Below are 12,987 nucleotides of genomic sequence, written 5' to 3'. Positions count from 1 at the left end.
ACAAAATGAAAAATAAACCCCATTGCAATACAATAATGGGGAAAAATTATTGCATTGCAACAGGGTTTATTTTTCATTTTGTTTGGTGTTTTTGTTAGGGTGCAATAGGGTCATTGAGGGTTTCCTGTCGTTGAATGGAGGCGTCACAACCCTAGGACATCATAGCCTCCATTGCCAGGTAGGGAGAGATACTATATGGCCAATTAGGGCCAGTGTTTTCTTTGTTTAATTGTATACATATCTCCCACCCAGTTATCATTATTCTATACCCTATTTTTTTACTAATTTTGTGTGTCCTTTGGTCATCTGACCTTTTAATGATAATATTAAAAGTTATTCTTTAATGGGGTACTCCCTTTATGGTTTCTTCTATTCTTTACCCTGGTTTATTGGCTGCGGCCTGGTTCTAACTAATCTTTTTGTCCACAGACAATGGGGACCACCAGAGTGGACGTCGTGTTTGGTTTTTGTGTTCTTTACCAAGAAAGACCGGGTGGAGATCCTCCAGAAGGAAGAAGACCGTTTTAACTGCTGTGTGAGCAGGTGACCAACGCCATCTTGAAGAAAGGCCTGAGCTCTGATCACCACCAAAGATGGAGGGATCTATGTGCTTTTGAAATGGACCAAATCATTTGTGAGTAGCAATTATTCTAGAGACTGGTCACTGTAAAGTTAGTCAGTTAGGGATAGTTAGTCAAGATTAAAGACATTTTAAACAAGGCAATTCACTGAAAGCTAATGCTAAAAAGGAACTGTACTTATTGTTTTATCCCAGGATGTCCTCTCCGAATTGAAGCCTGTCAAGGTTCAAGCTGTGTGGTTCTGAAAGTAACAGACTAATGCTAAAGTGACAAGTTTGCCAATGCTATTTTGCACAGTCTGGAGACAGTGAAGTATAGGACACTGTGTAGTGAAATACAGTTAGGTCCAGAAATATTTGGACAGTGACACAATTTTCGCGAGTTGGGCTCTGCATGCCACCACATTGGATTTGAAATGAAGCCTCTACAACAGAATTCAAGTGCAGATTGTAACGTTTAATTTGAAGGTTTGAACAAAAATATCTGATAGAAATTGTAGGAATTGTACACATTTCTTTACAAACACTCCACATTTTAGGAGGTCAAAAGTAATTGGACAAATAAACCAAACCCAAACAAAATATTTTTATTTTCAATATTTTGTTGCGAATCCTTTGGAGGCAATCACTGCCTTAAGTCTGGAACCCATGGACATCACCAAACGCTGCGTTTCCTCCTTCTTAATGCTTTGCCAGGCCTTTACAGCCGCAGCCTTCAGGTCTTGCTTGTTTGTGGGTCTTTCCGTCTTAAGTCTGGATTTGAGCAAGTGAAATGCATGCTCAATTGGGTTAAGATCTGGTGATTGACTTGGCCATTGCAGAATGCTCCACTTTTTTGCACTCATGAACTCCTGGGTAGCTTTGGCTGTATGCTTGGGGTCATTGTCCATCTGTACTATGAAGCGCCGTCCGATCAACTTTGCAGCATTTGGCTGAATCTGGGCTGAAAGTATATCCCGGTACACTTCAGAATCCATCCGGCTACTCTTGTCTGCTGTTATGTCATCAATAAACACAAGTGATCCAGTGCCATTGAAAGCCATGCATGCCCATGCCATCACGTTGCCTCCACCATGTTTTACAGAGGATGTGGTGTGCCTTGGATCATGTGCCATTCCCTTTCTTCTCCAAACTTTTTTCTTCCCATCATTCTGGTACAGGTTGATCTTTGTCTCATCTGTCCTTAGAATACTTTTCCAGAACTGAGCTGGCTTCATGAGGTGTTTTTCAGCAAATTTAACTCTGGCCTGTCTATTTTTGGAATTGATGAATGGTTTGCATCTGGATGTGAACCCTTTGTATTTACTTTCATGGAGTCTTCTCTTTACTGTTGACTTAGAGACAGATACACCTACTTCACTGAGAGTGTTCTGGACTTCAGTTGATGTTGTGAACGGGTTCTTCTTCACCAAAGAAAGTATGCGGCGATCATCCACCACTGTTGTCATCCGTGGATGCCCAGGCCTTTTTGAGTCCCCAAGCTCACCAGTCAATTCTTTTTTTCTCAGAATGTACCCGACTGTTGATTTTGCTACTCCAAGCATGTCTGCTATCTCTCTGATGGATTTTTTCTTTTTTTTCAGCCTCAGGATGTTCTGCTTCACCTCAATTGAGAGTTCTTTAGACCGCATGTTGTCTGGTCACAGCAACAGCTTCCAAATGCAAAACCACACACCTGTAATCAAGCCCAGACCTTTTAACTACTTCATTGATTACAGGTTAACGAGGGAGACGCCTTCAGAGTTAATTGCAGCCCTTAGAGTCCCTTGTCCAATTACTTTTTGTCCCTTGAAAAAGAGGAGGCTATGCATTACAGAGCTATGATTCCTAAACCCTTTCTCCGATTTGGATGTGAAAACTCTCATATTGCAGCTGGGAGTGTGCACTTTCAGCCCATATTATATATATAATTGTATTTCTGAACATGTTTTTGTAAACAGCTAAAATAACAAAACTTGTGTCACTGTCCAAATATTTCTGGCCCTGACTGTATGTACATATGTTTGCTTGATTCTGAGGGATTATTGGGAAAAAGGCCGGGTACCCCTGTTATATTGAGAATAGCGTGGGAGGTGGTTGTAGGATTGTATTCCTGGAGGGACCACGTGTCGCCGTCTGCAGTAGCATCCCTGGGTAGGCCCCATTATTAGAGAGGGGTGGGATTTGAATATCCAGGTAAGTATAACCCAGTCCCTGTCCTGCAGACTGACACTTGGGGTCTTTCAGGCTACATAAATTGTTATTTGTATGTGTGGCGCCCTGGCCTAGCCAGGTCGTCACAGATAACATCCAAACACCCCCACCCCCACTAGACAGGGACACCAGCCAAACACAAAACCCTTGTTGCCTCCCTCCAGGTTCTGATGTCCACACCAGGTGGGGCGGAGCTAAGCGGTTGGCTCCACCCACCAAGGAGTTCACAGGCCTGGAGGCGGGAAAAGTGACAGTTTTAGTCCAGGAGGTGGAAGAGAGAGGAGTAAACACTTGGGTGTCTGAGTTTGTGGCCCAGGCACTAACAGCAAGGTTGGCAGATGGTGGTGGCCGTCTGCAGGAGTGGTGGAGCAATGCAGAAACGTAGGACCGGGGATGGGCGACGGCCCGCCGGTACCGACCGGGGAGCGAAGTGAAGCCAGCACACACAGGCAGGGTCATCGGACCCCGACCAGGCTTGGAGCCGCCGACAATAGTCAGATCCGAATGTGACTGGAACCCCAGGGGTTTCACAACAGCAAAAGTCCCGATTGAAGGCAACAGCCCACACCGTGAGGGTATACAGCTACCGCCTAAGGCTAGAGACCCAAGGGCCAGCATCTGCGGGCAAACGGGCTCCTCCGGTACCCATACACCGGGGAGCGGACTACCGTTGGGAATCCATAGTAGTCAGAAAGAGAACATTAAGGTGCAGGGAAAGACAGCCGCCATCACCTGTCCGGGGAGAGACACTGCAGCCGGCTGCGGGACGCGTCCATCCAGCTGTTTGGTTTACCGAGGACTTTGTACCTTTCTTGCTGAGTGAGTACACCCGTGCCATCTGGCACCGCGCAGCGCTGTCCCTGCAACCCTGCACCTCACCAACCCTGCCTCCCCGTCACAACAACATCACCAGGCCCCGGGACCACCGACCTCTACCCACGAAGGGGGAAAACAACATCCCAGCTGCTCCCTACCATCGCTCCCGGGATCCCCGTCACCAGCAGCGGTGGTGCCTATCTTAACCACGACCCGTGGGTGGCGTCACGGACTAAATCCCCCAAACCAACCACCCCTTTCACTCATAGGTGAGGAGCGCCGCTCGAGTTCCCCGGATCCGGCCCACCGTTCGAGCCACCGAGCAGCAGCCGCAGCAGCGCTGGACCCGAGCGTTAGCGAGAGCGCAGCAGCGACGGCGTCCTCCCTGCCCGTGACATATGTTTCGGGCTGTTGTGACTCATTGATGTGGAGGTCCTTCTATTGTCAATCTTTGCAACATATAAAGAAAACAGTTGGTTTATCATCTTTGCATGATTGGGGTCTTCCATAGCTCCACCACCGTATTGTTATAAGCACAATTATCGGCATCCGTTCATAACAGGCACATGAAGGGGGCCTTAGGCTGATGTGAGGAGTGCTCAGTCAAAACAGGAGGCAGTCACTGACCTCCAATGATTAATATAAAAAATAATTGTGACTGAGCACTCCTTCCATGAGTCTAAGGCTAATTTTTGATTAATGCTGGATCCTACCTACCCTTAAATTTGTAAACTTTTAACCCAGGAGTGGCATATGAGGTTAGAGTTCCATCAAGGAAGGACGCCTTGCTGCGGCTGATGGGCTCTCATGAATTGGCCAATTTATGTGCTAAGTACCTTCATATAGCAGTAATGCAATTCAAATTACATATTTTCAATGTTATCATATATCTTTGGGATCGCAAAGTGCTGCTGTATCCTCTTATTTGTATATTATACAGTCATAGCACCTTGCATTTGTACATACTAGCTTTATTTGGTTTTGAGATGCTGATTAGTACTTTAATAGATAGATAGATAGAAAAAATATAACCCAATGGTAGAGACTAAAGCGGGCTTTACACGCTAGGACATCGCTAATGCGAAGTCGTTGGGGTCACGGAATTTGTGACGCACATCCGGCCACATTAGTGATGCCGTTGCGTGTGACACCTATGAGCGATTTTGCATCGTCGCAAAAACGTGCAAAATCGCTCATCGGTGACATGGGGGTCCATTCTGGAATATCATTCAAGCTGCAAGTACGAAGTAGTTCGTCGCTCCTGCGGCAGCACACATCGCTCTGTGTGACGCCGCAGGAACGAGGAACCTCTCCTTACCTGCTGCCGGCCCCAATGCGGAAGGAAGTAGGTGGGCGGGATGTTACGTCCCGCTCATCTCCGCCGCTCCGCTTCTATTGGGCGGCCGCTCAGTGACGTCGCTGTGACGCTGCACAGACCGCCCCCTTAGAAAGGAGGCGGTTCGCCGGTCAGAGCGACATCGCAGGGAAGGTAAGTATGTGTGACGGGTCTGGCCGATGCTGTGCGACACAGGCAGCGATTTGCCCATGTCGCACAACCGATGGGGGCGGGAACGCACGCTATCGATATTGGTACCGATATTGCAGCGTGTAAAGTAGCCTTTAGTTATGGTTCAAAACGTTTGCATGAACAAAATATATACATAGCTATATATGGGTTTTTTTTATTCTTTCTACAACTTGTATGCAATTTTAGATTATCTTTTCTTCCACTTGAATAAAAAATCGGATTGTATATTGTCAATGCTTTTAAGTTTATTATGAATAATCTATATATAGCATATTTCAGTTTTTCTGCTGTCTCCTGCTAGGTTAACAAGTGAATTGCAAGTGAGAAATTATCTTGCTAAACAGGTTCTCCAGGAATCCTAGTTATAGGTTTTTGGTTTTTTTTTTAAAACATATCAAGTACTGAAAATTTCTAATGAACATAGTACGAGAATATGTCTTAGGTCTGAAGACATATGGATGTGTATTGTTTCTTATGCATACATTGTACAGTATGTCCATGTAGCAAATAAATTAATACAAAGTATAGTAAAATGTATATTTAAATAATATGTCTATGACAAGAATAAGAACATTCAATATAATTTCTGAATTACAAATTAGTTGTCAAAGGAAAGAGAAAGCATACTGTTTTTCCTTAAAATGTTGTTCACCATCAACACAACTGAGTTGCATTAGGGAATCAAACAGAGCAAAGCAACTAGGTGTACACTGAAATTGAACTTTCCTGCCTACATACTTACATAGTTACATAGGTTGAAAAAAGACCATAGTCCATCTAGTTCAACCTTCCTCCACCAATTCTACATTTTTGTCACTAAATTATCTGTAACCCACAATATCATGTCTACTGAGAAAGTCATCCATCCCTTTTTTAAGAAGTCTAAAGGCCGCTTTACATGCTACAACATCGCTAAAGCGATCTCGTTGGGATCACGGATTTTGTGACGCACATCCGGCCGCGTTAGGATGTCGTTGCGTGTGACACCTATTAGCGATTTTAAATCGTTGCAAAATCGTTGCAAAAACGTTCAAAATCGCTAATCGGTGACATCCCCCCTTAAGATCACTTATCGTTGCTTCTGCAGTAATGATGTTGTTCATCATTCCTGCGGCAGCACACATTGCTACGTGTGGCACGGCAGGAACAAGGGACCTCTCTTTACCTGCGTCCCGCCCGCAATGAGCTATGAAGGAGGTGGGCGGGATGTTTGTCCCGCTCATCTCCGCCCCTCTGCTTTGATTGGGCACTGATTAGAAAGGAGGCGGTTCACTGGTCACAGCGACGTCACTAGGCAGGTAAGTAGTGTGATGGGTTTGCGCAATGTTGTGCGCCACGAGCAGCGTTATGCCCGTGTCGCACAACCGATGGGGGCGGGTACGCACGCTAGCGATATCGGTAACGATATCACAGCGTGTAAAGCGGCCTTTAAACTATGTTCACACAGGACATTTTTGCAGTGTTTTTTTCATGACCAAAACCTGATCTTGTGACAGGATGTCTCTTGGGAGTCATCTACGGTTTTGGTGTGGTTTTGGTGCAGTTTTTGTGGGGTTTTTTGTGGCATTTTTACAGCGGTTTTTTTTTGTGATGTCAAGACCAGCAATTGTTCAAAAGTACTCGAGTGCTGAGCAGGGATTTACCTGGATCCGGCATTTGGGTAGTAGAAAAAAAAAAAGTAAAGCAAGCACACGATACTTACCAGTCTCCGGTAGATGCTAATGTTTATGGGCTCCTTTCAGGTATGACATCACTCAACAGCCCCTATCACATGGGGGGCAGGGGGGCGAAGCATGATTGTAGTGGAAGGGAGTAAACATCGCCAAGCTCACTAACCAAGCCATTCATTCCCACTAACCCAGCTGGTCATGCCCACTAACCTGGAAAGAGCCCATACATTCTAGGTTCAACTGTACTTGTTCTCGTGGCCCCTCCTACTTCTGATGCCACTCATTTACCTCATACATATTCACTGCTTCCCCCCACTGGAGTCTGCGGGTCTAGCATCATACAGTAAAAAAGTAAATAAATAAATAAAAATGATGTAGGGTCTCTTCATATTATGATACCCAGCACAGATAAAGCCTACAGCTACAGGCTGCAGCCCCCAACTGTGCGCTTATCTTGGCTGTGTATCAAAATAAGAGGGACCCCATGCTGTTATTTAACTATTTAAATAAATATATAATTAAAAAAATAACAGCATGTGGTCCCCCTAATTTTGATACCCAGCCAAGCTAAAGCCCACAGCTGGGGGCTGGTATTCTCAGGCTGGAGAGACCCAGCCTAAAAATATCAGCCTGCAGCCGCCCAGTATTGTCGCATCCATTAGATGTGACAATACCAGCACTTTACCCAGCTCCTCCCGAATTGCCTGGTGCAGTGGCAATCAAGGTAATATCAGGGGTTAATCGCAGTACATAGCTGCCACTAAGCCCTAGATTGGTAATGGCAGGTGTCTATGAGACACCCCATCACCAATCTGTAATAGGTGAAAACAAATAAATACAAACACAGAAAAAATCCTTTATTTGAAATAAAATATAACAAGTACCCTCTTCACCACTTTATTAACCCCATAGTCACTCCCCTGCAGGTCCGACGTAATCCTCACGAGGTCCCATGGCAATTCAGGTCTGCTACATCTGAAGATCACAGCGAGCGCAATAGAACAGGACTGCATGCTGTGAGCTACAAAGAATGAATGAACCACACGATCAGCGGTCACTTCACTCAGGTGATTTCCGGTCACAGCTGGCGATATATGTGACCGTAAATAGCCTGAGTGAGGTCACCGCTGAATGAGCGGCTCATTCATTCTCCCTACACTAGACCCGCAGACCAGGTCTGTGATTTGTTGCAGTCAGATGCTGTGGGTGCATTTGACTGCAACGAATTACAGATAAAAGCAGTGAATATGTAATGAGCGGGGAAGTGGAGGAGCTGCAGGAGCGTACAGCCGTGTCGGTGATTCAGTAAATATAGCACACCTGCTCCAATGCCTATATCCCCACCACCATGAAAAAGTCAAAATAAATCAGCCAAAATCTCAGAAATGGAACTGTGGACTTGCACAAGTATGGTTCATCCTTGGTGGCAATTTCCAGATACATGAATGTGCCTCTATACAAACAATTATACACAAGTACAAACAAGATACAAATGTCCAGCCATCATACAACTCAGGAAGGAAATGGATTCTGTGTACCACAGATGAGTGTGCTTTGGTCAGACATGTGCACATAAATCCAAGCACAAAAGCAAAAGACCTTGTGGAGATGTTGGTGGAAGCTGGTAAGAATTTGTCAGTGAAATAAGTACTCTATCAACAAAGGCTGAAGACTACTCTTCCAGGAAGAAGCCATTACTCCAAAAGAAACATAAAAAGCCAGATTAAAGTTTGCCAATGCACACAATAACAAATACCTTAACTTTTGGAGAGTTGTTGCCTGACGAAACTAAACTTCTACTATTTGGCCATAATGACCATCGTTAGGTTTGGAGGAAAAAGTAAGAAGCTTTGAAGCCTAAGAACACCATTCCAATTTTGAAACACGCGGGTGGCAGCATTATGTTGTGGGGTTGTTTTGCTGCAGGAGGGACTGGTGCACTTCACAAAATAGATGGCATCATGAGGAAAGAAGATTATGTGGCAATACTGAAGCAACAGCTCATGACATCAGCAAGGAACTTAAAGCTTGGGCGGAAATGGGTTTCAAAATGGACAATATCCCGACGCATACTGCCAAACTGGTTACAAAGTGGCATCAGAAAGCCCTGATCTCACTCCTATTAAAAATGTATGGGCAAAGCTGAAAAGGCAGGTGCGAGCACGGCAACCTACAAACATGGCTCAGTTACACCAGTTCTATCTGGGCCTAAATTCCTATTAACTATTGTGACAAGCTTGTGGAAGGATAGCCAAAATGTTTGACCCAAGTCATACAGTTTATGGGAAATTATACCAAATACTAATGATATGTATGTAAACTTTTGACTTTGTAGAAAATAATAAAAATGACTTAAAACATTCTCTCACTCATTATTCTGTCATTTGGGAAATATAAATAATTTTGGTTCCTAATTGACCTAAAACATTAAAGGTTTATTCTGATTTCATAGCAGATATGTCGTTTTTGATAATGGTTGCAAACTTATGTTAAATTATCAAAGAATAGTAGAATTGTGAATACAGCTCTAAGCTATAGCAACAGATATCTAAAATGTGTCTATTTATTTACCAATTTATTAACCAAAGCCAGAAGTGGATCTAAAAGGAAAGAAAAACTAAAGAAATTACAATTACTCCATAATCGACAGATCGCTGTATCTCATCTTTTTAGACTCGCTTGTAACAGGGTTGGTGCCTCAGGATTGGAGGATTGCTGATGTGGTACCAATATTTAAGAAAGGTAAGACGGTAGATCCAGGCAACTACCATCCAGTAAGCCTGACATCAATAGTATGCAAAGCTTTTGAAGGCATTTTAAGGGATGACATGCAAAAATATATTGCAGAAAATAATATAATAATAACTGACAGAATGGATTCATGAAAGATAAGTCATGTCTAACCAATCTGTTGGGGTTCTATGAGGGGGTAAGTGCAAACCTGGATATTGGTAATGCAGCTGATGTAATTTATTTGGACTTTGCAAAGGCATTTGATACTGTACCACCTTATACTATAGCTCCAGAAGCAAGGACTAGGGGGAACTATATGCAACTGGTTAAGGTATTGGCTAAAAGATAGGAAACAAAGAGTAGTCATAAATGGTACATTCTCTAAATGGGCTATATTCAGTAGTGGGGTACTGCAGGCATCTGTGCTAGGACCAATTCTTTTTAATCTCTTTATTAATGACCTTGTGGATGGGATTGATAGTAAAGTGTCAGTCTTTGCTGATGACACCAAACTATGTAGAATATTAAAAACTGACCTTGATAGTACAATATTACAAAAAGATCTGGATAAGATGTCAGAATGGGCAGATACTTGGCAAATGAGATTTAATCTTGATAAATGTAAAGTAATGCACCTAGGACGGAGTAATCCTATAACTGCGTATACATTAAATGGAAGTAATCTCGGGACTACAGAACAGGAGAAGGACTTGGGTATTTTGATTACAAATAAGCTGAGCAGCAGCACTCAATGTCAGGCAGCAGCTGCTAAAGAAAACAAGATTTTAGGGTGTATAAAAAGAGAGATTAGATCCCGTGATCCCAACGTATTGTTACTCCTCTATAATTCACTTGTAAGGCCACATCTGGAATATGGAATCCAGTTTTGGGCTCCACATTTTAAAAAGGACATACAAAACTTACAATCAGTTCAACGGCGGCTAACTAGACTACTACAAGGGATGGAAGGCCTCCCATATGATGAGAGGTTGAAAAAGTTAGATATGTTTAGCTTAGCAAAAAGACGTCTCAGAGGAGATCTCATTTATTTCTATAAATACATGTGTGGTCAGTATAAAGGACTGGCACATGACTTATTTCTTCCAAAGACTGTACTAAGGACCAGGGGGAAACACTGCGAGTGGAAGAAAAGTGATTCCGGCAGCTAAATAGGAAAGGGTTCTTTACATTTAGAGCAGTCAGATTATGGAATGCCCTACCACAAGAGGTAGTAATGGCAGACACTATAACAGCTTTTAAATAAGGGCTTTATGATTTCCTCAGTACACACAACATTGTTGGTTATAAGTGACTTAAGGCCGCTTTACATGCTATGACATCGCTAAAGCGATGTCGTTGGGGTCACAGAATTTGTGCCGCACATCCGGCCGCGTTAGCGATGTCGTTGCGTGTGACACCTATGAGTGATTTTGAATCGTCGCAAAAACATGCAAAATCGCTAATCGGTGACATGCCCCCTTATTCCCAATTATCGTTGCTGCTACAGGTATGATGTTGTTTGTCGTTCCTGCGGCAGCACACATCGCTATGTGTGACACCGCAGGAATGAGGAACCTCACCTTACCTGTGGCCACCGGCAAAGAGGAATGAAGGAGGTGGGCGGGATGTTCGTCCCGCTCATCTCCGCCCCTCTGCTTTGATTGGGTGGGTGGCCGCTTAGTGACATTGCTGTGACGCCGAACGAACCACCCCCTTAGAAAGGGGGCGGTTTGCCGGTCACAGCGACGTCACTAGGCAGGTAAGTAGTGTGACGGGTCCACGCGATTTTGTGCGCCACAGGCAGCGATTTGCCCGTGTCTCACAAATGATGGGGGCAGGTACGCACGCTAGCGATCTTGCTAGCGAGATCACAGCGTGTAAAGCGGCCTTTGGGGACAAAATGTAGAATTGGTGGAGGAAGGTTGAACTAGATGGACCTAGGTCTTTTTTCAACCTATGTAACTATGTAACTATGTAATTATGTACAAGTACCTCTCTAAGATTCCATTTGTTTAACCCCAAACACCCCAGCGATTTTTAATTTTTGCACTTTTGTTTTTCCTGCTATTCTTCCAAAAGGCATAACTCTTTTATTTTTCGGTCAGCACAGCCATATGTATTGATGTTTTTACAGGATATGTCATAGTTTAGAATGACATACTATACAATGGACAAAAAAATACCAAAAATGGGATAAAATGGTGAAAAAAATGCAATTCTACCAGATTTTTTGTGTTTTGTTTTTACAGTGCTCATAGTGAAACATAATTCACCACGTCAGTATGACTATGGCAATACCAAACTTCCATAGATTTTTTTTTTATTTATGTGATGTAAAAAAATCTGGTTTTGTTTTCATTGTTCGAGACCTGTAATGTTTTTATTTTTCTGTTGTCTAAGCCGTGTACCGGATTATTTTTTACATAGTGAGTTGATAGTTTTTTTATGCTATTTTCCACTAGATTTAAAGTTTTTTTTCTTGCAGTATTTTTAGGTAAATGTGTTAACTCCCCCCTTCACCTCTTCCCCTACCCAAAAAAAAGCAATTCTGGAGAACTCTTTTTTTTTCTCTCTCTACTGTTTTTACTGTAGAATTGATTAATCTTATATTTTAATAGGACTTTTATGGACATGGCAAAACCATTATGTTTAATTTCTTTCTTTTTTAAATGTGAGGGATGGATGGTCATTCAATTTTCTACAATTTTTTTGTTTTCTTTTTAAAACCTTTTTTTATTTTTTTACTTTTATTTCTAGTTTCCTCAGGGGACTTGAACTTGCAATTGTCTGATTGCCTATATACTGCAATAACATAGTAGTGACGTATAAGTGAAAATTTTGGTCATCATTGAAGCTCTGCATGTGGCTGAGCTTCATAGGAGTACTAAAATTGTTAAGGCTGTGTCACAAGGGTTCCACAAAGGAGAGCAGTCCCACCTATTTGTGGTGGCAGGAGATTGCAGATCAGGGCTTTATATACACTTTCTCAGGTAAATACTGCTGGCTGTGCAGATTCTCCTTTATCCAGTGCTGACAGAGTCAAGTAGATCCTCTGTTCTCCTGAATCCTGAATGAAAGCTATAGCAAGCTGTTCTGTATTGCTAATTACCTCTACTATGAAGACGTCTCTCTCAGCCCAGGTAATCACCGGTAATAGTTTCCACTTAGCTTGACTTTAGAGGACACCTGTGAGCTGTGAACCTGAAAGCCATTCAGAGATTATTTGCTGTGTGGAAAGCTATGTTGAGTTTATCCCTTCCTTAGTCCTTTTTGGTTTTGCCCTTCTGGTCCATTCTACATTACTACCTATTGTCATTTGGAGGGCTTTGTATTGCTGTCTGTCTGTCTAATCATCTGTGTCTTTAATCTAGAGTGGGACTAGCGTTCCTACTGCCCTGTGCACTCTACAGGGCTGAGTGCAGGGAAAGACCGGGATAGGCATGTGATCAGCGATGGAGTGACAGAAC

The sequence above is a fragment of the Anomaloglossus baeobatrachus genome, chromosome 6 (assembly GCF_048569485.1).
Source record: "Anomaloglossus baeobatrachus isolate aAnoBae1 chromosome 6, aAnoBae1.hap1, whole genome shotgun sequence".
Lineage (NCBI taxonomy): Eukaryota > Metazoa > Chordata > Amphibia > Anura > Aromobatidae > Anomaloglossus > Anomaloglossus baeobatrachus.
This window is presented reverse-complemented; position numbering follows the sequence as displayed.